The sequence below is a fragment of the Miscanthus floridulus genome, chromosome 14, assembly GCF_019320115.1.
Source record: "Miscanthus floridulus cultivar M001 chromosome 14, ASM1932011v1, whole genome shotgun sequence".
Classification (NCBI taxonomy): domain Eukaryota; kingdom Viridiplantae; phylum Streptophyta; class Magnoliopsida; order Poales; family Poaceae; genus Miscanthus; species Miscanthus floridulus.
The window spans coordinates 26339186-26360982 of record NC_089593.1 but is presented as its reverse complement, the minus strand read 5'-3'; the positions used below and the strand labels follow the sequence as shown (position 1 = coordinate 26360982).

General features: G+C 47.2%; 1 pseudogene; it reads left to right on the top strand.

The window, feature by feature from the left end:
* Window positions 1-8491: 8491 nt before the first annotated feature.
* Window positions 8492-21797, top strand: part of LOC136503225 (uncharacterized) — a 30888-nt pseudogene continuing 17582 nt past the window's right edge.

Here is a 21797-nt window from a genome sequence, read left to right as displayed (position 1 = left end):
GTAATTTGCCGAGTGTCATTTTTTGACACTCGGCAAACCATATTTTTTTCACTTTTGACCTCCAAACTTTTTCTGCAGTCCTCATACAATAGGTGGTATCCATGTTCCAATGTGGCACATTTCTCAGACTTTTTCTATATTTCTTTAATTTATTTCATTTAATTTAATTTTCTTGGATAATTTAAATTATAACTACTAGTCATTCGAATAATGAAAAAAATGAATGGAAAAATGATATTCATGTTATTTAGTATAATGTGAGGCCGTATCCAGGAACATACCACCAATTTCGAACATCTTGTTCATGAAACATGACCATGAACTTGTGGTCGAGTTGTTTTTAAATTCTATAAAAAGCAGACGAAGACCGAAAATCTTGAAACTTGTCATGATGTCATGATATCATATGTGGAGGCTATGATAAAAAAATTGAGGAGGTTTCGCGCAAGTTTGTCACGTATGATGCTTACCACCTCGTTGGCCTCTTCACGAAATCATGAAACTTCTTTGGAGATTCTTCGGTTTGCAAGCATCGTACATGACAACTTGCGCAAAACCTTCTCAATTTTTTATCATAGCCTCCACATATGATATCATGACATCTCGACAAGTTTCAAGATTTTCGGTCTTCATTTGCTTTTTATAGAATTTAAAAACAACTCGACCGCAAGTTCGTGGTCATGTTTCATGAACAAGATGTTCAAAATTGGTGGTCTGTTCCTGGATACGGCCTCACATTATACTAAATAACATGAATATCATTTTTCCATTCATTTTTTCATTATTCGAATGACTAGCAGTTATAATTTGAATTATCCAAGAAAATTCAATTAAATGAAATAAATTAAAGAAATATAGAAAAAGTCCGAGAAATGTGCCACATTGGAACATGGAGTACCAGGTATTGTATGAGGACTGCAGAAAAAGTTTGGAGGTCAAAAGTGAAAAAAATATGGTTTGCCGAGTGTCAAAAAATGACACTCGACAAATCACCGCTTTGCCGAGTGTCAGGAGAAGACACTTGGCAAAGGGTTAACGGCGGCTGTCGGCCGTTAACGGCGGTGGCCCTTTGCCGAGTGTTCTGGTTTGTCGAGTGCCCGTTACTCGGCAAACCTGGTCTTTGTCGAGTGTTATTGTTTGCTGAGTTCTCGGCACTCGGCAAACTACCTCTTTGCCAAGTGCTAGTTGTTTGCCGAGTGCTTTCGCTCTAGCACTCGACAAATAGCCTCTTTGCCGAGCGCCCGATAAAAAGCACTCGGCAAAGTCTGGGACACTCGGCAAAGAAGCCATCTCCGGTAGTGCATTTGGTAACATGAGTATCTCACATAGTGTCTGGCCTGTGTTGTTAACTATCTACAACCTTCCTCCATGGCTGTGTAACAAGAGGAGGTATATGATGATGTCAGTTATGATATCTGGTCTGTGTCAACTAGGTGTTAACATTGACGTGTATCTGAGGCCGCTTATTGATGATTTCAAGGAACTCTAGAAAGAAGAGGGTATCAGGGTGTACGAAGGGTTTAGGAAAGAACATTTCAACCTACGTGCCATGCTCTTCACCACTATCACTGATATTCTAGGACATTATAGCATGTCTAGGTAGAGCAAAGAAGAAAAAGACTGCTTTCATTGCTTAGATGACACAAAGAATGTTTGGCTAAATAACTCAAAGAAGAGGGTCTATGTAAGGCACCAACGTTTCCTTCCTAAGTCTCATCCATACCAGGAGATGAAAGGTCAGTTTGATGGCACTAGGGAGACATGATCTACACCAAGGTATTTCAATGGGCAACAGGTATATGACTAGGTGGTAGAGGATACCATGCCTAAAGTTGACCCGGAGAGCACTATCCTTGGAAAGCGAAAGCACAGTGCAAAAGCAAAGAGTGCCAATAAGAAGAGGTGGAAGAAAATGTCAATCCTATGGTAACTGTCTTACTGGAAAGACAACGGTCCGCAACAGCATCGATCTCATGCATGTGAAAAAGAATGTATATGGGTGTTTGCTTGGGACACTCATGAATGACAAATGAAAAATCAAGGACCATGCAAAAGCAAGAGCTAACCTAGAGGAATTGGACATAAGTCCTGAGCTCCGTCCTGATGGTACCAGTGCCCAGCCACCTCTATTGACCAAAAACCTAACCTGAGAAGAGAAGCATGAATTGAGCGACTTCTTTCATAGTGTCAAACTTCCCTCTAGATACGTAGCCAACATACGAAAACTTGTGCCTGCAAGAGAAAACAAGATGCTTCCCATGAAGGCTCATGATTGTGATGTCATGCTCACAACGATGCTTGCAGTTGGTATCTGGAACATATTGCCAAAAAACCCCAAATGGTAATCATGAGCCTCTACTCCTTCTTTAATGCAATCTCTTAGAAGGTCATTGATGAAGAATCACTGGAAGATCTTGAAAAGAACATGATTGAGGTGATGTCTCTCCTTGAGGCTTACTTCCCACCGACTTTCTTTGACATATCCATCCATCTCATTGTACATTTGGTTAAAGAGATTATGTATCTTGGACTGATGTTCCTCCACCACATGTATCCATATGAGAGATTTATGAGCACTCTGAATAGGTATGCCAAGAGTCGGGTCCATCCTGAAGGAAGCATGGCGTAGTGGTATTCTACTGAGGAGGTGGTCGATTGGTGCCTCGATTACATGGACCCCACAAATCCAATTGGCATCTCTAAGTCTCACCATGAGGAAAGGCTAGCGGGCAGAGGGTGTGTTGGGGGTGAAGCACATTACTCCAGAGAGAGATGCCTATGAACGAGCCCACTTTCTAGTGTTGTAGCACACAACAGAGGGGGAACCATACATCGAAGAGCATATGGAGATGTTGAGGCAACAAAACCCGCACCGGGCAAAGCTTGGTTAGCGAGGGCACATATGAGTGGGTTCAATATCTAGTTCAGAGATCGACGTGCTAGTTCAACCTCTTGCATAGATGAAAGTCTTCAAAAGCTGGAAAAGGGGCCTTTCTTCATAGTCACTACCTATCAAGGGTATGACATAAATGGATATACTTTTTACACCATTGATCAAGACAAGAAGAGCATGTACCAGAACAGTGCTGTTCGTGTAGATGCATTTGATAGCAAGATGCAGAAGACAACATACTATGGTTAGATTGAAGAGATATGGGAACTCTTGTATGCAGGCTTCAAGGTGCCCATTTTTTGGTGTTGATGGGTTTAGGGAAGTCAGGGTGTCATGAAAGACAGGTATGGCTTCACTACGGTTGACCTCAACCAAGTTGGGTATAGGGACGAGCCATTTGTAGTCGCAAGTTAGGTTTTCCAAGTCTTCTTTGTGCGCGACACTAGAAACAAGAAACAACAAGTGGTTCTCCCTAGGAAAAAGTGGGTTGTCGGACTTGAAAATCTAGTGGATGAGGAAGAGTTCAATCAATCCAATGAAGTGTCTCCTTTGGATACTTCCATCCTCCCTGTGATTTTGGCAAGCGAGCTAACTCCATACCTAAGAGATGGCCGTAAAGAGGTTGCCCCCGTGGCAAAAAGTCATCAAAAACAGCAAGTACGCAAAAAAAGATGCTCATGTGAGTTTTTGAACAATGTGCAATCTCATTTTATAGTTAACAATATATATTCGTCGATAGAATATCGTTGGCAGTCCACCGAGGGGTATCCCGCGATGGTAGATTTGTTAGTGGGGGTGCGCGTAATCAGGAACCGGATGGTGACACAAGGCGTAGAGACAACGATTTAGGTAGGTTCGGGTCATCTGATCGACGTAATACCCTACGTCCTGTGTCTTTGGTCTATTGCATTGAGATGTATGGATAGATCTAGATGGATCGTGTCCGCTAGGGGACCCCTGCCTCTCCTTATATAGTCTGGAGGGACAGGGTTACAAGTAAAGTAGCCTATTTGGTACTATACAATAGCTTGCGGTGCACGCCGAGCAGCACCGTGCACGCCTTGATCTTGTGGGTCGGGCCACCTCTGATGGTGCGGCCCATGTCTTGTCTTGAGGATACCGAGGCCGTACCCCCACAATATTTGTCGTCGCTCTTACTTACAACGTGATGTTACTTTCAGGAACTTTGAGGAAGGGATTCTGGCTAATGAGAGAAGTTCATGTCATCAAGGATGTAAATTGTAGAATGAGATGTAAATTGTACTAGATAAGTTCATGTCATCTAGTCTAGGATGTTAAGCCCACAACTCCTTGTAATGTGTATGGTACCTTGTGGATGTATGCTGAAATTTGCTTATCAAGACTACTTCATTTCATTTGTCTCATGACATGCATAGGTTATATAAGCTGCTAGAATTTGATGTGTCATATCAGTACACATAATCATCCATTCATATCACAGGAGCAGCACACACTTATGAGCAACACACATATATATAGCTCATTAACATGTAGGTGTCCATACATGAGCATCTAGGACATATATAGCTAATTAACTTAAGGTGTCCATATAGCATATCACCACACATAGATAAGCCGGTGTCCATACAACATATCACCACATAGTACATATATTAATTAAGGTAACGTAAGGTCATCATTGTTTCAGTGGCATGATCACTTCAGCTTCTTAGCCAGGACGTCGTCCACCTCCTTAGTTAGGCCCTCCAACTTCTAAGTCACTAGTGTCCACCATCTCCTTAGTAGGTCCCTTCTCCTCCTTCTCAGCATGTATCTTCCTCAACTCTTGTATTTCCATAGCTTGATTGTTCAACAACTCCTTGACGTCGTCAAGCATCTAGTGAATAGTCAAAAGCTTTTCTTGTAGTGGTTTCATAACCACTATCAGTAGGGCCTCATGCATGGTACCTGGAGGGAGCCTAAAATTAGGAGCCTACAAATATGCACAAAAACAGTTCAGTTAAATTCTTGACAATAATGAATCTAAAACTGAAGCCAGTAAATTCTTGACAATGCTATTTTATGAACTAAGGTAACTGAAGCCTAAACATATGCCAAACACTAACTTACACTAAATTACAACTAACTAACATCGAGAATAAGAATACTAAATCCTAAACTAACATTCAGTTAACTGAAACATTCAGTTAACTGAAATTACAATGCTGAAATAGAAAATGCAGGAAACATATAATGCCAAATACTAACTTTCAGATAACTCTAAATAAGCTAGTCTTCTCATCACAACATCAGATAGTCTTCTCATCACAGCATTAGGTAATCTCCTCATCACAAAAAATGCAGCAAACATATCATGCCAAATACTAACTTTCATATAACTCTAAATACTAACTTTCTCATCACAACATCAGGTAGTTCACATAAGTGCTTGTCTTCCCATCACACTTCAATAGCATAGAATTTAAATAACACTGAAACCCTAAATAAGCTAGATCACAATTACTGAAACTATAATTTATATAACACAATATATTTATAAGCAGCAGAGCAAAAACAATAGAGTTCACAAGCATAGCAGCCTAGGCAGCGACAAGCATAGCATATCATGCCAAGCACTGATCATGAAACCCCAACGAAGCAGGCCGTGGTTGGAGCTTACCTCGCCGGGCTTGGAGCCGCACTTGAAGCCGGTGCACATCCAACGAAGGCATGTTTTCCCATTGGCGTCGAAGCAGTGCCTGCACTTCCCCACTACCGGTTCGCTATCTAATGACATGTCCACCTCTAGCATGATCGACGCTGGCTCCTTGTCCTCCCTCCTCCTCCTCGCCTCCTCCAGCTTCGTCGCCACCGGCCTCACCACCAGCGAGCAAGAGTGCGTGCCCTTCTTCTTCACCATCACTGATGAGGTAGGCACAACCTTCTGCTTCTTGAACCCTGGTGGGCACACCAGGACATCCTCCACCTCCACCTTCATGTCCACCACCAGGACGACACTAATGACGAGGGCGTGGCCGTAGAGGAACAAGCGAAATGCTCAGTCCCTAGGTCCCTTCATTTGTGGCGCCTCGTGGGCTTTGTCATCTCCAAGGGCGGCGACTGTGGTGGCAGAGATGAAGCGAGAGGGTTGAAGGGCGGTGGTGGCGAGGAAGGCGAACGGAGGCGCAGCACGTGGAGTGTGAGGGTGGCGAAGTGAGCAAGGCAATGTGAATGTGAAGGGACAGGGTGGTAGCAATTATTTTATTCATATGGAAGGGTCGCGCTAGTTCAGATCTGAATTTGAAGGGACACAGTAGTACAGACGCGCCTTGACTACACATGTTGGAAGTAACAACTACTCCTGACGCGCCTTTACTACACGCGTCTGTAGTAATTAATTACTGATGATGCGTGTTCCCAACATGTGTCTGTAGTAGTTAAATTAATAATTTCAATTTAAAATCTTCGAATACAATTTTAGTGCAGTAAATGATCTAAAATGGAAATGTTGTAAACATAAAAGTTATACAACTCATCAAGATCTACAACTTTTATTTTGAAAAACTTTTTATGTGACTTTGTTTGTACAATTCAACATTTGAATTTCAAAAAATGGGACCTTCAAACAAGATTTTCAAACACCAAATAATGTCAGATGAAAAAGTCATGAACATAAAAGTTGTAGATCTCAACAAGATCTACAACTTTTATTTTGGAAAACTTTTCATGTGACTCTATTTGAACCATTCAAATTTTGAATATAAAAAAATTCAAATCCAAACAACATTTTGAAACACCAAATAAATTCATATGAAAAAGTCATGAACATGAAAGTTGTACGACTCATCAAGATGTACAACTTTTGTTTTGGTCATTTCTTCATCTGAGAAAGCGATAGTAACGTTGTTCACAAATTTTACATATCTCACATATGGTTTCATAAACTATAAGAGAGATATATAGATTTTGTGAATAATGTTACTACCACTTTCTCGGATGCAGAAATGACCAAAATAAAAGTTGTAGATCTTGATCAATTCTACAACTTTGTTGTTGATAACTTTTTCAGCTGAAACCATTTACTGTGTTTAAAATATTGTTTGAAGTTGCCATTTCATAAAATTCAAATTTTGAATTGATAAAACATAGTCACATGAAAAAATGATAAAAATAATAGCTGTAACAACACAATAAATGGGTAGAGCATGATTTTACAAAAAATTGGGAAAAAATCATCAAATTTGAAGTTAGTACGAGGGAGAAAGACTAGTTACAAGTTTTAGCCAGAGATTAAAAAGAAAAATCATAGTTGTTCATCAATCTTTGAACCAATGAAAATTATCGCGTACCCTATTTAAATTATTCAAACCACTTTATGTTCGAGACACTTGCTTCGAGGCCTGTAGGTCTCAGGTTCGATCCCTAGGTGGGACACAATTTTTTGACCTACTTTTTTATTGCTATAGATGTGTCTTGGCCACATGCATCTGTAGTAAGAAATTTTCTTTTGCCTGCCCTTTTTCTGAATTTCTTGGCCTTTCCACATTCCCCAAGTCCATTCACATCCAACTTCCTGCATTCTAGGGTTCCACTGTCCGCTCCCCGCTGCCATCGCCGCATCCACGCGCCTCCGCCATCTTCACCCCCGTCCGCTCCCCGCATTCTAGGGTTTCACCGCTGCCGCATATGCCCGAGGTCTGCATCTGCGCACTAGCATCCGCCCGCCTTCATCTCCGATGTCCATCGCCGAGGTCCGACAGCCACCGTCTCCAAGGCTGTCCTCCGCCATTATCTCTAACTCCATCTAGCAGGGCACGATGCACCGTCTTCAAAGCGGTTGGGCATGGCAGTGGCCATTCCAGAGGCACTATGATCAAAGCAGAGGTCGTAGGGCGATGACATCTTTCGCTTCTAGCAACCCCTTCGTCCCCTCCGATAGTGCTAGCCTCCTCCTTCGACCCCACGTGGTGAGTTCTAACATGGATTTTCTTTAGTTAGATGTTGCAGCTTAGTGATTTTGCAATAGCCAAGGATTTGTAGTAGGAAAGGCTATTCTCGAGCCTCTATTTGTCTCTAGTTGAGGTATTTTTGATGGATAATTGTCAGGTATAGTAGATAGATAAGAAGCAGTAGATGGATTTTTGAAAATTAGAATGTCTGATTATGCTTGTATGATGGAACCTGGTAGTTTTGTTCTGGTTGAGTGGATTGAGATGTTCTTGTGCCTATGACATGAATGAAATACTACACTAGTAGCATTGGTTTCTAGAGCCTGAACTTGTACATTAATTTTAGTTTTATCATGTACATGCTGTACAATGGTTTGTAAATATTGATCTAGACTATTAGCTTTGCTATATTACTGAACACTTTCTCATACTCTACTTATGCTTGTTGATCAGTATAAACTCTTATGGGTCATACTTAGCTGAGAATTTTAGTTAGTACTATATAATGTAGTATTTTCTGTTGCTTCCTAAACTATTGATTTGGTTGTTTATGATCTAGTTGAGTGGATTGAGATGTTCTATAGTCTGAACTTGTAGATGTATTTTAGTCTACTCTGAATTTTCTATTCTGAATTGTACATCATCTCATGACATTATTGCTGTTGTTTTCACTGCATATGTGTCAAACATGGCTCTGTGGTGCTGTGAAAGGTGTCTGCACTGCTTGCTATTGAATGTTGTTATAGTCCCTATTAGAATGGTAAGATATAGCTTTGTGATATACTAACACTAGTTACTATTAGATGTCAGTGCTCTATCATGTTCACTAACAACCTTGCTCACCTTTGTTTGGTAGGCGTCTGATCATGAATCTATGACATCATTAGCAGGAGAAGACAAAGAACCAACTAACAGTGGAGAGGAGGGACACAACAGATATGCTAACGAAGAGGAGGAAGAGAGAGATGCGGATGTAAGGGACCAAGAGGGAGATGGTACTGCAGAGGATGAAGAGAGAGATGCTAATGTAGAGGCACAACAATCTAAACCTCCTCGTAAACCCTCAACAAGAAAGAGGACAGTCACTCGGTGGCCAGATGACAAGCTAACCATCATGGGGCTCACTCCGACTGGGTTCCCATAGAGAAGGGGGCCTAGATAAGAATGAGGAGGCTGGTTGGTCTGATTGCTAGACAAAGGATCTTCTTGGTCCTGCCTTCATTCATTTCACTAAGTGAACAAGACAAGATCACTATATTTGATGAGTGTGTCTAGCCTTGGTTGTAGTTTCTAGAAGAATTGAAGGCTGAAACATGTAAGAAGATAATGCAGATGGTAGCCAAGAGTTGGAGAACCCACAAAAGCGACGTTACACACAATTTCATCAACAAAGGGTTGGATGCCACGGTGAAGCACACATACATTCCGAAAGAAGATTGGGTAGCGTTTGTGAAACTGAAGGATAGGGAAGAAGCAAAGGCAACAAGTGAGAAGTACAAGAAGCTTTGGGAGAGGAACAACCATGACCACTACCTAGGGACACGAGGGTATGAAGGGAAAGCTGCAATGTGGGAGCAGGAGGATAGGGAGTTAGCCACCCAAGTCATCAGTAATCCTTGGGACTAGTTTCTAGGTGGCCACCCAAGGAATTTTCTATGTGCACATAGTACTTTGGTTTGGTCAGAAGGAAGTGCTGAGATTCATTGGTTGAAAGATTTGGCCGAAAGTGTATCTAAGCTAATTTTAGAGAAGCAAGGAGCCCTTGGATCTTCAGGGCTCGCTTTGGTTAGTGTCGACAAAATATGGTCGGCAGTCTACCTAGGGGTATGCCCAAGGTAGTAGATTGTCAGCAGACAGATGCGCAAGCCACAAACAAGACGGTGACGCAAGACAGACACGAGGTTTTATCCAGGTTCGGCCGCCAAGAAGGCGTAATACCTACGTCCTGCGTCTGATTTGTATTGCTGTATGTCAATGAGAGAGATGTTTTTTAGAGGGATCCCCTGCCCGCCTTATATAGTCCGGGGGGCAGGGTTACAGATCTGGAAACCAATCCTAGTTAGTTACAATTGCCATATGTGGCCGGATAAGGATTCCTATTCTAACCGACCAGGATCCTGCTTGATCGCCAAATCCGCCTTGACTCCTTGTGCGGGACTTCGATCAGGTTGGCTGGGCCGCACGTCGTCTTTCGGGTGGACCGGACCCATTGATCCGGGCCATCCCAAGCTTAGCCGTAAGGGTATAGGGGTTAATACCCCCACAGCTAGTCCCCGAGCATCATGCATTATGCTGCGACACGCCATTTTAACCTTCTCCGACAAGTAGAGCTTGAGTCCTTGACGTCTCTGACCACCGTCATCACCGGAGAAGTAGGTTGTCCGAAGAATGTATGGTGCTCTTAAGAAAAAAGAAAAAGATTTCTGTCCTGAGAAGTGTGCCCACTTGTATTTCTGAAAAGAAATGTAAGTGGTCTTGAAACATAGCGTCCTTGAACATCAGAGGCGTAGGGGTCGAAAAAACAAACACATTCACCGCAAGGTGAAGTGTGTCCACTTAGTCCCTGAGCCTGGTAGTAGGTGACGTAGGCACGTGGTGCCAGGGTCTAAAAAGAATTCCCAGTTTAGTTGAAAACCCAATTACCGTACAGGCAAAATGAGATGCACCGGCAGGTGCATCGTACCGACGTAGTCCCCGAGCTTGCTGGAAGGCGAAGTATGAGCTTTGTAGCAAGGTCTTAATAAATGTCTCTCAACTGTATGTGAGTACAAATCACATGTAGCCAAGGAGAACCATTATTCAAGCAGTGGTCGGGACAGTCCCCGAGCACATTAATAATCCTTACAATCATTCAAAGCACAGGGGTTGATTAAACAAACACTTTCACCGCAAGGTGAAGTGTGCCCACTTAATCCCCGAGCCTGGTAGTAGGTGACGCACGCACATGGTGCCAGGGTCTAAAAAGAATGTCCGCTGAAGTTAAGAATCCAATTGCCGTACAGGCAAAACGAGATGCACCGGCAGGTGCATCGTACCGACGTAGTCCCCGAGCTTGCTGGAAGGCGAAATATGAGCCTTGTAGCAAGGTCTAAATAAATGTCTCTCAACTGTATGTGAGTACAAATCACATGTAGCCAAGGAGGACCATTTTCCAAGCAAAGGTCAGTCAGTCCCCGAGCACGGCAGTGGTCGGAGCAGTCCCCGAGCATGGAAGTGGTCGAAGCAGTCCCCGAGCACGGCGGTGGTCGGGTCAGTCCCCAAGCACGTCAGTGGTCGGAGCAATCCTCGAACACGGTAGTGGTCGGAGCAGTCCCTGAGTACGTCAGTGGTCTGGGCAGTCCCCGAGCACGGGAGTGGTCTGGGCAGTCCCCGAGCACGGGAGTAGTCTGGGCAGTCCCCGAGCATGGGAGTGGTCTGAGCAGTCCCCGAGCACGGTAGTGGTCTGGGCGGTCCCCGAGCATTGTAGGAGTCTGATACATCCTTGAGCACAAAACAAGCATCGAAAATATGAACACCATTGATGTATTTATTTGGTGCATTTATTTATCTCCTTTCTCTACCAAGTCCAGTCTGACACACCTGGTCAAAAAAGCAGATGGGTATAGTACGTCATTCTGTCTTCTTACTCCTTTCTGGCAAATAGTCGCTTGGCACCTGTATGGAGGTGCTTCAATGTGGGCCCTCTTTCACTATCAACGAAGAGGCGCGTACACTAGTAACGAAGTGGCACGTTTATTGGCGTAGATCTCGAGGTTGTGTGAACAACCGTCTGTGGCGCGTGCGCATGTCTCCCAATAATCTCAGGCGGACGAAACGACGGAGCTCTTTGTTATTTATAATATAGATCTGGTAAGTTACTCACACCATTCCCCATTGTCATTCGCCGCCGCAACCTTCTTCTTCTTCTCGCCGAACCCTATTCCTCCAAAAATCATCGCCAATCCCCTCGCCACTGCATCCACCCCCTTAGTAAGGACAGACTAATGGCAAAAAGAGATGCCTAGAAGAAAGGCGGAGTCATGGCGAAGGAGTGGTGGAAGTCGCGGAGCAATGAGCAGACCATCGAAGACGTCGTCGCCATGGGAGTGCTCCACAACAAGGCACTCGCAGGATGGCGTGCGCCGGAAGGAGAAAGCTTCCCCGATCCACAACCAGGTGAGATTGTGGTTTTCGAAGACTTCTTCAAACGGGGTTTTGGGATTCCAGTGCACCCTTTCCTTCAGGGTCTCTGCTTGTATTACGAGATTGGGATTTGCAATCTGCATCCCAACTCGATTCTTCTTGTCTCCACCTTCATCCATCTCTGCGAGGCTTATGGTGGCTTCCAGCCCCATTTCGACTTCTTTTGCCACCTATTCTGTCTTCGGAAGAAAGGGAGCGGTGGCTCGAAGATAGCCGAAGGCGTCTACCTGAATCTGCGCGACGGTATGAAAGCCCAATATTTGCACTGCCCCTGGAACACCTCACTGGACGAGTGGTACAAGAAATGGTTCTACATCCGTGAAGAGCCGAACACCATCACCCTATGCGACGTGGGGCTGATTTCGGAGAAGAAGAATAGCTGGACAGAGAAGCCCGAGAACTTGGAGCAGATCGCCGAACTGCTTGGGATGATCCCGTGGGGAAAGCTAGATGGCCCAAGTGTGGTCGGGAACTTCATCAACCGAAGGATCCAGCCCTACCAGAAGAGGGTTCATCCTGGCTTCGAGTACCAGGGGAGCGCAGATCCAACAAGGACCAAGAAAGAGGCGCTCGACAAGACAGAAATCAAGGCCAGGATTGGCGAGCTATTCAACCTGGCCCGACCTCCACCAAAGGTAAATGATGCTTCCTTTTAACTATAGAGTCATGTTTTAACAAGAAAGTGACTGTTGTCTCCGTTTTGTGTCTCAGATTAATGGTCATGATCGGGCAGCAGTGTTCGTGTCTCCGCCCCCTGGTGTGGATTACCTGCAAGTTGCCGGCCCAGCCGCCCAGACCAATGCCAGGACCGACGACGTCCACTGGGTGGCACTCGAGGCTGTGGAGGATGCGTCGACCAGAGCCGCTGGCAAGCGCCCAGCTGCCAACAAACGACGCCAAGCCATCTTCCCCCTTTCGGACGACAAAACAGAGGATGCGGACATCTTCTGGCTCGTCCCTCGAAAGAGGAGGAGACAAATGGGGTCGATGGAGCAGGGTACCTCCTCTGTGCCAGCAATGATCACATCACCGACCACTACAACACAGAGGACAAGCGAAGGAAATGCCGAGCATCAAGCCCCGACGCCTGTACCGCTGGTGGAAAGAGTTCTGGTGGAACCTGCCGAGCACGCGGAGCAGGGGCGATCGAGGAGACGCTCCTTCGCCACATCATTCCGTGCTTCAAAGCTATAAGTATCTATAACTTTGATGTAAGCTTGCAATTTGTATTGAATACTATTATCTTCTGAACCTTTCTCTGATAAATTAGGTTGGCATCCACCGAGAACCCCGACCAGCTAGCCGGGTGCGGCACAACTTCGCCAGCAATGGCAGAAAAAACTGCCCAACAGCCAGCCGTGGAGGTGCCTGTAGAAGGAACTCCGCCGGGACCTCAGCAGGCGGACGACCAGACATTAGTCCCCGAGCGGCTGGTCGAGAAGACAGCCGAGCAGAGTACCAGTGCTCCGAGCACAAAACCTGCTGAGGCGGATACCTTGGCGCCAAGGGAGCCAGATCAAGCCGAGGAGCAGCAGCCGGAAGTGGCACAGAGCACTCTTGCAGATGCAACGGCTCGTGGAAAAGCCCTAGTGGTCGTGGAGACTGCAGACTCCAGACCAGCACCGCCCCCCGAACAGGAGGCTGAAGAGGACGAAGTAGAAGAGGTCCTAGGCCGTCCCCAAGATAAGCGACAACATGTATATGTGTCGCGCCGGTGGAACGACGAATGGGTTATGCACGAAGAAATCCCAGAGGTCGAAGAGACCCTAAGAGTCGAACGGGCGGCAAAGTGTCTGGTGACAGAAGTCCAGGTATGTTTGGCTTGACCACTTGACCCTGTTATGTAGTCGATCTGTCTGACTTAGCTTATTTATGTGTAGGACTTGATGAAGACCGCGAGGTACCAAAAGAGGTGCTTCGATCAGATTGAGGGAATCACGGTGAATAATAAAGAACTGGTGGCCGAGGTGGAACACTTGCGCCGCCAACTTGAAACCGCCGACCAGAAGAGTACAGAGCTAGAGACACAAAACCAGAACCTGGTCGGCCGGCTTAATAATAAAGAGCGGGAAAGAATAAGTAAGTTGTCACTTTATCACAGCAAGTGTGTAACACGTATTGTTGTGTTGTTGGTAGTGACAGCTGTAATGCAGGCTTAGAAGCTGAAGTAACCCGCCTCCAAGAGGGGAAAAGCCGTGTGACCACAGAGTGTGGTCATCTGAAGGAAGACAACGAGAAACTGGCACGCAGCTAGTCCCAACTCTAGGACCACACCACCAAAATGAAGGAGGAACTAAAAAGTAAGTATTCCAGACCACCTTTCTCATTCTGTTGCCCGCCTTGTCTTGTCATGCCATAACATTTGATGTCTTGTACGGTGTTCAGTTTTAAAAGTCAATGCCAAGAGACATCTGGAGGCCGTGATCAAAGAGCGTGACGGCTGGAAAGCATGATGCCTCGAGGTCACTGAGGAGCGGGACACATGGAAGAACTGGTGCCAAGAAGTGGCAACTAGAATTGTCCCTGTCCTCGACCTTATCGACCCGGCGCTCACAGAGGAAGAGCCAAAGACACCCTAGCTCAGACTGGTCGAGAGATGTAGTCAAGCGTGGGGATGGTTCCAAGAGTTCGTGAAGGAGGCGGGTGAGTACACGGGTGCCCATGTACTAAGCATGGTACGTGCTCACTACCCCCTGATCGATCTCTAGCGCCTGGAGGCTGGGTACCCGAAGGAGGTAGACCCAGACAAGGCGGAGGAGCTTTGGACAGCCCAGCTGGACTTGTCATCGAAGATAATTGGCGACATTAACCTATGTGGAGGTGGGGCAACACCTGTACAGGGTACGCCATTGACGAGTCAGCTGGAAATGCCATCAGTTGCAAGCCAACCAACAAAGCCTATGGTCTCGACCAGCCAGGCATTGGCAGGGCCATCCCCTTCAGCTTGACTAGCACAAGAGTCCCCGAGACTCGAGTAGGATGTCGGAATCGGCGGGCAGTAAGTGCTACGCGCCCCGACCAGCCAATGTAATAGGCTTAGAGCTGTAGAAGGAGGACATAGTTGTGTTATTGTAAACTTTAGCCTCTTCAGGCAAGCTTGTAATAACGTAACTGTATATCCTTATAAGCTTGTTTGCTTTGTATAAAACGTATTTAAGCTTGAAACTTTATGTTGGTGTAACTAAGTGAGAACATGTTAACGTTCTGTTTAGTTGTACCATTTTGCTCGACATATCATCCTGGATAGTTTGTGCGGCCTTAGTTTGTCATGTGGTCGGAGTGTGAGGTACGGTGACCTGTGCACACGTAGACGCAGACAAGTCAAACCAAGGGGGACCTGCCGATCACCCGTAACGTAGAGAGCGGATCCCATGCACGTGTTGGGAGGAACCAGAGACAAGGCCTGCTCCGAAAACCGTAGAAGGAGTGGTGGTCGGCTTTTACTGGCTAGGTTAGAATAATCATAAAATTCGAAGTGACACATTAGAGTGGTCGGAGAAATCATAATTGCTTTATTGAAGTAAATCAAAAGTACAAGGGGAGTACATATCTCAGTAGTTAAGCATAGAAACGTCTAAGCTTGTCGATGTGCCACGAGTTTGGTATGTCTATACCGTCCAGGTGAGCTAACCTATAAGACGTTGGTCGTGTGACTTCCTTGATCATGAAGGGTCCCTCCCATGGGGTTGCGAGTTTATGGACGCCAGCCTGGTTCATTTTCCACTTCAGTACCAGGTCCCCGACCATGAAGGAATGCTCTTTAACGTTCTTGTTGTAATACCTGTGCAAAACAGCAAGGTACTTGGCCGTACGTACACAAGAATCGAGCCTTTTTTCTTCTGCGCTGTTAACTTCTAGCTCCCGTACTTCATTGACCTTGCCCTCGTCGAAGTTCTCTACCCGTGCTGATCTGAAAGCTATATCTGGTGGGAGGACTACCTCAGCGCCGTAAACCATAAAGTATGGTGAGACGCCTGTGTTACGGCTGGGCTGAGTTCGGAGGCCCCAGACCACGGCTGGTAACTCCTTGAGCCATCTTCTGGGAGCTTTGTCGTTTTCTCTGTACATCCTCTTCTTTAATGCGTCCAAGATCATTCCATTTGCCCACTCGACTTGTCCATTAGCTCTAGGGTGCGCCACCAAGACGTATTTTACTACTATGCTCCTTTCATCGCAGAAGTCCCAAAAAGCGTTCCCGGTGAACTGAGTACCCAGATCAGTGATGATGCTGTTGGGTATGCCGAAACGGTGGATGACCTAGTCGAGGAACATGACAGCCTTTTTTGAAGATGCCTGTACCAAAGGCATGTATTCTATCCACTTAGAAAATTTGTCAATCAGCACAAAGACGCATGTAAATTTCCCAGGAGCCGGTTTGAAGGGCCCGATCATATCCAGTCCCCAGCATGCGAAGGGCCAAGAGGCTGGTATCGTCTGTATCTCATGTGCTGGTACGTGGATTCTCTTGGCGAAGAACTGACAACCCTCACAGTGGCGGACTAGCTTCTCTGCGTCGGCTACTGTTGACGGCCAGTAGAACCCTGCTCGGAAAGCCTTACCGACCAGTGTTCTTGAGGCCGCATGGTTGCCGCAGGAGCTAGAGTGGATTTGGTCTAGGAGATGTTCGCCTTCTTCCTGGGTTATACACTTCATCAAGATTTCCTCCTTTGCGTTTTTGCGCCATAACTTGCCATCGACGAGCAGGTACTGCTTACTGTGACGCATCAGGCGCTCGTTTTCTATCCGATCAGTATAACCGCTGCCATCTGTTAAGTACTTGATGAAAGGTACTCTCCAGTCAGGCTCATGAGTGGTCGGAGGCGGCTCGGTTGTGCTCGGCGCCAGAATCGTAGCCACCAATTGCTGGTCCAGAGCCTTGTCGACCGTGGAATCTTCCTCTTCGATGGAAGGCGTGAGCAGGTCTTGGACGAATACGCCATGTGAGATTTTGGCTCGGGATGATCCTAACTTTGACAGCACATCTGCTGCTTGGTTCTTGTCCCGGACCACATGTATGTACTCGATGCCATAGAACCTGCCTTCTAGCTTTCTTATCGATCTGCAGTATGCGTCCATCTTTTCGCTGGTCGTGTCTTAGTCCTTGTTGAGTTGGTTGATGACCAGAGCCGAGTCTCTATAGACATAGAGATGTTTAACACCAAGCTCAACCGCAATGCGTAAACCATGCAGGCATGCTTCATACTCGGCGGCGTTATTAGATGCTGGAAAATAAATCCTGAGAACGTACCGGAGCTGCTCCTTAGATGGTGACACGAAAAGAACTCCTGCTCCCGCACCGTCAATGTTGAGAGAGCTATCGAAGTACATCGTCCAATATTCGTCGGATCCCAGAGAGGCAGGCGTGCTTAAGTCTATCCACTCGATGATGAAATCGATGAGTGCCTGAGACTTGATTGTAGTACGGCTTGCAAATTCCAAGGAGAAGGGGCATAGCTCCATTGCCCATTTGACGATGCGCCCGTTCGCATCCTTATTGTGAATGATGTCCCCCAAGGGGTACTCGGTCATGACCACCACATGATATCCGTCGAAGTAATGTCTCAATTTTCGGGATGTTATTAGTATGGCATAGAGCAATTTCTGAATCTGTGGGTACCTGGTCTTGGATTCGTTGAGTACCTCACTAATGAAATAAATTGGCCGCTATACCTTATAGGCGTGGCCCGGCTCGTCGCGCTCGACCACCATGGTAGTGGAGACCACCCGATTGGTTGCTACAATGTAAAGTAGGAGAGTTTCATCTTCTCTGGGAGCAGTGAGGACCAGAGGTGATGTAAGGTATTGTTTTAGCTGCGTGAAGGCAGCGTCTGCTTCCTCCGACCACTCAAACTTCTTGGATGCTTTGAGCAGTTTGAAAAACGGTAGCCCTTTTTCTCCTAATCTTGATATGAAATGGCTGAGAGCAGCCATGCATCCGGTAAGCTTCTGGACATCCTTCACCTTTTTGGGGGGCTTCATGTCTAAGACAGCTTTGACTTTCTCCGAATTAGGGCGTATGCCGTCGTAACTGACGACGTTGCCTAGCAGTATACCAGAAGGAACACCAAAGATGCACTTCTTTGGGTTTAACTTCCATTGGAATGTATTGAGGGCCACAAAGGTGCGTTTTAGGTTGTCAACAAGGGTATGCGCTTCTTTGGTTTTGACAACTACATCATCCACATAGACCTCTACAAGGTCGTCTTTTATCTCGTCTGCGAGGCAGGCCTGAATGGCATGTTGGTATGTAGCCCCGGCGTTCTTGAGCCCGAACGACATAGTCGTGTAGCAGTAGGCGCCGAAAGGCGTGATGAAAGACGTCTTGATCTGATCGTCCTTTTTGAGAGCGATCTGGTGATAACCAGAGTAGCAATCGAGAAAGGAAAGGAGCTCGCAACCGGCGGTTGAATCTACGACCTCGTCTATGCGAGGTAAGCCGAAGGGGTCCTTAGGGCAGTGTTTGTTGAGATCAGTGTAATCAACGCACATTCTCCATTCATTATTCTTTTTGCGTACAAGAACCAGGTTGGCTAACCACTCCGGATGATACACTTCTTTGATAAATCCGGCTGCCAAAAGTCGTGTCACTTCTACCCTAATCGCCTCCTTTTTGTCGCGAGCGAACCGTCGTAGCTTCTGCTTGATAGGTTTGGCCTTGCTGTTGACATTCAAGGAGTGCTTGATCAAGTTCTGAGGTACACCGGGCATGTCGGCAGGTTTCCATGCGAACACATCCACGTTGCTCCTCAAGAACCCGACGAGCGCGTCTTCCTATTTGGGATCCAGGTTGGCCTTGATAAGGGCCATTTTGCTGGAGTTGCCGTCGACCAGCTGGATCACCTTGTGCTCCTTTGACTTGATGTTCTTGCGTGGAGTCTCGAGGTCTAGGATCTCCAGGTGGTCGGTTGAGGTCTTCTTAGCATCGAGCATAGTCTCGGCCATGCGAATAGAGAGGTCGTGGGCCTCTGCTATTTTGAAACTATCGTCTTCGCAGGTGTAAGCGGCGTACACGTTACCTCGGAGGGTTAGGACTCCTTTCTCGGTAGGCATCTTGAGCACCAGATACCTATAATGAGGTATGGCCATGAACTTGCTGAGCGACGATCGACCAAGAATAGCATGGTAGGTGCCATCGAAGTCAGTGACCACAAAGTTGACGTAGTCGGTGCGGAAGTGGTCCGGGGTCCCAAACTGCATAGGTAGCATGATCTGCCTGAGAGGTGTAGAGCTCTGTCTGGGGAGAACACCCCAGAACTATGCCTCGTATGGCTTAAGATCCGCCTAATCTATCTTCAGGGCGGGCAGACTGTTCTTGAACAGTATATCGATGGAGCTGCCGCCGTCGATTAGTACTCTATCGAACTGGACCTTGTTGATACAAGGATCGAGGACTAGGGGAAAACGTCCTGGCTCTGGTATTGCGGCCCATTGGTCCTTCCCGCTGAAAGAGATTTCGCGGTGAGACCACGGAGGGAGCTGCAGATCAGCGAGGAGGTTATCGGGGTTGGCCACGTTCAAGCAAGCACGGGCGAGCAGCTTGCGTTCCCGCTTGGTCTCGATGGACACTTTGCCTCCGATGATGGTGTGCACGTGATCGGTTGGCTTGATGTACTTGTGACGAGGGTCTGCATCGTCATCGTCGTTATCCTCGTTGCGCTGTTCCCCTGCATCGTTAGGCTTGTTGGATGTGTCCGGAGCCTATTGACGCGTATAGATATACTTGAGAACACGGCAATTTTCCATGGTATGGTTTGACTTAGGATGGAGCTGGCAGGGCCCTTTCAATGCTTTGGTGTAGTCGTCTTCGTAATTACGACGTCCGCCACCCTTTTTAACGGTATTGACCTCGCCGTCGTCTTCCTGAGCACGCTTGCTCCTGTAATCGTCACGGCGGTTACGCCGCTGATTACGTTGGTCGTGGTGGTCGCGGGAGTCGTTGCGCTGGTTGCGGCGGTCAAAATTATCGTTCCGACCACGGTTGCCGCGGTAGTCGTCGCGGTGTGGAGGGTGGTCGGAGCGTGGAATCCTTGCTGCTTCTTCAATAATTATCTTCTTAGCATCGTCGGCGTCCGCATATTTCTTAGCGGTGGCTAGGAGCGCTGTGACCGATTCAGGTCTCTTCCGGAGGAGCTTGTCTCTTAGGGCGTCATGGAAGCGGAGGCCAGTGATGAAAGCCTCGATTGCCTCATTGTCGGAGATTGATGGGACCTTGATGCGCATCTCTAAGAAACGCCAGACGTACTTGCGTAGTGGCTCGTCTTTCCGGTCTCAGATCCATTGCAGATCGTACTTGTTGCCCGGTTGTTCACAAGTAGCGATGAAATTGTCGATGAAAGCTTGCTTAAGCTCCTGCCAAGAATCAAAGTAGTTTGCCGGCAAGCTGACCAGCCATTGGTGACCTGCATGGCCAACAGCAACTAGGAAGTAGTTAGACATGACGTGCTCGTCAGCCATGGCTGATCTGCACGCGGTTTCGTAGAGCATGACCCATAATTCGGGGTTTTCTTTGCCGTCATACTTCTGAAGTTTCTCGAGCTTGAAATTCTTGGGCCATATGACTTGGCGAAGGTGCGGAGTAAACTGCTTCAAACCCGGCAGACCGTGGGCAGTGTCATACTCCATACGGCGATAGCTTTCATGGGATGCTCGATCGTCGGCTCTCTGGTTGATGCGAGCGCGCAGGTCGCGTTCACCGAGGTAATGGCGGAGATCGTTATTGCCATCGTGGCGATCTCGATTGCCATCTGCGTTAGCCCTGCGACCGCGGTTATCATGGCGGTTGTCACGGTTGTCTCGGTGATTATCGTCCCGGACGTCGCGATGGTTGTCCTCCCGACGGCGGTTGTCATCCTGACCACCGTCATGGCCATCGTTGTTGCGCGAGCCACGTTGGTTGAGTGGCTGTGAATGACTTGGGTGCTGGCGGCTGTGGCTTGACTTGACTGATACGGACGGAGCCCGAGCTTGGTTTGCAATCTCCGTGGTCTGGGCCATAGCAGCCGTCAGATAAGCTTGTATTTCATCGCGAACTGCTTGGGTTTCCGGGGTGTTCGGTAGCCGTTGCATTGTCGCCATGGCAACAGCTACGTTAGCACTTGGAGTCCTGAAGACTTGTTTGTCTCCCACCCTGTCGAAAGCATCGTTGAGGTCACGTGGCTGGACCCTTATGCGCCGTGCCTCCTGGTCTGCTTTGGCTTTGATTTGCCGGCGATTAAACCGGTCAATGTTGCGTGCCTCGTGTGCAGTCCTTTCTTGTTCTGTTTCACCAACTGCCGGTGGTTCGTCATTGCTGACAACGTTGATCAAACCCCTTGCCTTGGTGGGAAAGACGGGAATTGCGGGAACCCCGGGGCGTGATCCGAGATATCCAGATCGTATTCGACGCCTTCATCTCCGTGATGCTGGAGCTTGGTGTGGACGGAGGCATCAGATGCGGTGCCAGACGAGGAGCTGGAGTCACCCTCTTGGACCGTGTGGATAGATCCTTCACGATAATCTTCAATCCGAATCATGTTGACGAAGTTGCGTGGCTTCGGCCGAGGTCGGTGCATAAAATGCAGATCCGAGCGGCGTTGTAAGTTGTACGCGTAGCTGGAGGCAGTGTTTCGTAGGCCATAGGGCTAGACCTGGTGGTTCTCCGTCGAGGCTTCGTACTCGGAGGGTCGGAGGCCCGTTGCGAAGGTCGGCTGGCGACGAACGGAGCGCCCCTCAGGAGTAGATATGACCACGAGATCTGTTCCAAGTCACGTAGGACGACTGGTCCGAGCTGGTCGGGTAGATCTGTTGTGGGGAGCGGTTACCTGCTCATTAGG